General features: G+C 37.8%; 1 long non-coding RNA gene across 1 annotated transcript; it reads left to right on the forward strand.

Annotated features, from left to right (window-relative positions):
• The first annotated feature begins 529 nt into the window (after positions 1–529).
• On the forward strand, positions 530–1,979 carry LOC147698354 (uncharacterized). Its single transcript, XR_015299200.1, has 3 exons — positions 530–658; positions 741–837; positions 1,643–1,979. It is a non-coding gene; the product is annotated as an uncharacterized LOC147698354 (long non-coding RNA).
• Positions 1,980–3,935: the final 1,956 nt, after the last annotated feature.

Here is a 3,935-nt window from a genome sequence, read left to right on the forward strand (position 1 = left end):
GTGTGATTATAGACATGCCCAGGTCCCCAAACATAAAGTGTGTGTTTATAGGGATGCACAGGTCCCCACAGAGTTAGTGTTCAATTGTAGACATGGCCAGGTTCCCACAGCGATAGTGTGTGATTACAGACATGCCCAGGTTCCCACAGAGCTAGTGTAGGATTCTAGACATGCCCAGGTCCTCACAGAGATAGTGTGTTATTCTTGAGATGTCGAGGTCCCCACAGAGATAGTGTGTGTACAATATATGGATAATATATATATCCTAAAGCCGTGTTTTGAGTCTCTATCTCCTGCTAAAGCTTGAATTACGAAACTAATATGTAGTATAGACACAACTTTATTTACCAATTTAAACTTCATTTATATAAATATTATTTTCCTCCTTGCCTTACATATATTGCAAATTATCACGATTATATAAATACCCACGATTTGAGACAGTTAAAAAAATGTAGGCAATAAGCTATTCTTGTTATACGGACTGGTTCTGTTAGTCCATTCTTTATCTTCTGTTTACCGGCAACCCGGAAGAGAATCTCAGAGCTTGCTAGGAAAATGCGCGCGCACTCCCGGTATTTAATAGGACAAACCTCGTAGCCTACTGACTTCGAGTTACAGAACCCCATACGTATGAAGGCACGCCACTTGTGAGCAGGTATGTTTGTGAGGTGTCCTTAAATTAAATAGGGGACGGCATACACGGGTATTATATATTGACCGCCATGTTTGTATTACAGACTGCAGGCGGTCTCGCATCCCGGGTGTAAGCTTTGTCAGAAAAGAGAAGCTACCTTTATTAAACGTCACCCCACGTGCGATCACGAATATATTTAGGTATACTGCTTGTTCATCGCATGCCCTGCTGTGATTATTAGCTACTGCCGTTTCCGTATTTACAATGAATTATCTCATGTACACGCTGCTCGATTTATTTTCAATATCGAACTTGAATATCTTATTTCGTATTTCGTAATTCATTTTTAGACTTACGAAAAAGTATCTACAATTTTATAACTGGCAAAGCCCGAGAGACGGAAACCATACCAAAGTCCTAACGGGTGAGCCCTATTTACATAAAAATACAGTGTGTTAATATTCATAAATGAAGTGTCCTCCCTGACTATCAGTTAACCAAATCTATGTATAAATTTCATAGGCGGCAGCAGTGGGAGGTGCGTTAATTTATCTCCTACCTCGAGATCGAATACTGGAAGGACCTAAAAAGACCTGTTATTATCAGAATAACGAGGTAAAAAATCTCTAAACTCAATTGTGGGGGACTAATGAGATAAGAAAGTACATCTTCAGGGTGACCCTATTTTCAAGATGGTTTACCCTATAGATTGCAATTTTCTGCCCACAAATGTGTATGAGCGTAATTACAACCTCGCTCACCATGTCAGGCTTGGAACTGTGTAGTATTATGACACCGACTTGCAGTCTAAGCATCTGGGTATGTTTCTGTATGCTTTCTATGTTGAACAATTATGTTTAAATGCTAGGCGAATGTGTTATGACTGTGTTAAATGTATAAGTATGTGTTTCCAAAGGAGCAACTATTTGATGATGTTGTAATTAGTAGTTAGTGACAATATATCAGTGCCAATGTGTTTGATATTGTATTTTTATATTCTTGCAGATTTTCCTTATATTGTGGGAATGTTAAAGATTTTATCCTGATGAAGGTGTTGGCTTGGAATTTAATTTGCCAAAACCGAAACGCGTCGATGCCCTTGTGTATTGGGATACACTAAATCATTGGACTATACAACGGCTCCAATTCAATAGATATTCATACAAAATTGGAGTATGATTTACTTAAGTTGGACCACAGTATCCCTTTCTATTTCTATTTTTTAACCATTGTGTTGTTTTGTTCCCACTCTGTGATTATTACCTGCATGTATTATATTAGGATATATTGTTTATCCCTTTTACTGTGAACTTTTAATAGTATAATAAATTGTGTACTTTTTTAGGATTTCTGACTATTTTTACATCATCTTTATTGTTGCTCAAATTTGAAAGTATGTACTGACTGGTGTGGTTGTAGATGTAAGTTTGTCTGTCTGCTTATAATTTGTCCAAAGGGGACGTTATATTGTGACATATTGCCTGTTATTTGAAGGCCAAATCATGTACAAGAGTCTTACAAATTGTATTCCTGAACTGAAGTGGCATGGTCATTGTGTAAGAGTAGAGAAAATAAAGTACAGATGTCTCTTTAATGGGAATAAAAACCTGAGAATTTGCCTAGTTTAATAATAAGACTATTTTGCAATGTTAACAAAAAATGTTTTTTAAAGGGTGAGGTTAAATGTTGTACTTAGGTGTGTGTGTGGAGGGTATATAACTAGGCTTCATACGAGGAACTGATGCATCCTTTGTTCAGAAAAAGAGAAGGACAATTTGATAGACATGCACTAGCTGTTTCTGTGCAAAAAGAAACCTTAAAACGTGCCCCTGTTAAAGATAAGAGTCCTTTGCAAAGTTGAAAAACAAGTTTTCAGCAGTCGGCATTTTGTACATAGCGTCTTAAATACTAATTTTTGAATTAGGTTTGTGGTCCCTTTGTGTCGGAGTAGAGAAAATCAATTATAGTTGTGTAACTACACTTCCATATGCCCAAGGGAGTCAATGCTTTGTTAAAAAATTAGGTTTTATAGTGCAACATGTGGCTACATTAGTCTTATTGTTTCACTTGTATTTTTCTTAATCCTGCCAGATAGATGTCAATGTATTTTATTATATTTTATTGTATTTCTCCAATAGTTTTTGCTATTTTAGTACTTTTATGACTGTTAGCAGTTGAATAAAGAATAAAGAAGAACTACACTTTTCATGAGAAAAGGGACATTTTCAAAATGTGCACATTTTGAATATGGTAAACAAAACAAATATTGATTCCCAAATATCATGTGACATAAATATGTTGTCAAAAATATCACTACTGCAAAAATATAGTGGAACAGAATATCAAAATTAACAATACAGTTTTTATTGTATACAATATTGTAATGAAGAGAATTGTTGTTATTCATATTGTGTACTTTAATATTGTTGTAATAGACATTGAGGGTCGTTCTGATGACCATCTGCTGTTGTGGTCTGACCGACGCATTACAAAGCGTGCGGTCGGAGGCAGCAGGGGGAGCGACCGTCAAGGAGCCCGTCGGATCTTGGAAGGGTCAGTAATCACTGCAATAGGGGCGGTGCCTTCAAAGGTAACGCAGTAGGGATTGCAATGTCCCTTTCAGTCTGCACTTTCATGGCGGTTCGTCTGCGATGAAAAGACAGGCTGATCATGATTTTGGGCTCCCTAGCAACCCCCTTTCCCTCTGGCCCTCCACTATGGGGCCTGGGGGCACCTATGGTGTCCATCTAAACATCATCTAAACAAGAGGAACTGGGAGCTTTGGAATGGGTTCAGCACACATACTCCCTCTCTGTAATAGTTTAAAAAAAAAAACTTTATTTATGTCATTTTCAAGATATACAGAGGTACATGCCATCAAGTTCCATCATATGCAACAATCTGGGTCAGATAAAGTAACAAGTGTATTAATGTCCATTACATGTCAGAGGCTCAATGTGTTTCATCCAACAAAGACATGAAAAAGGCACTATGCCATGATACACTGCCAAGATATGTAGGTGTCAGGTAAAGAAAGTCAATAAATAACAACTTAACATGTCATATGAAATATATAAGGATATTTTTCTTCTGCAAGTACAATGCAATGTTCATCATGTATCTATACATACCATGCTCCCATGCATCTTTACATAGGCATACATCTCCAAGCCATGGCAGTTAATTCGTATCGTCATCTGCCCTGTCCTCCAGGACCACCTCAGGCGATGGCCCCCTCGAAGTCGGCTCTACAGTACACAGGAGGTAACCCTGCAGAGGCCCCCATATGTCCCTAGGC

The sequence above is a fragment of the Lissotriton vulgaris genome, chromosome 8 (assembly GCF_964263255.1).
Source record: "Lissotriton vulgaris chromosome 8, aLisVul1.2, whole genome shotgun sequence".
NCBI classification, from domain to species: Eukaryota; Metazoa; Chordata; class Amphibia; order Caudata; family Salamandridae; genus Lissotriton; species Lissotriton vulgaris.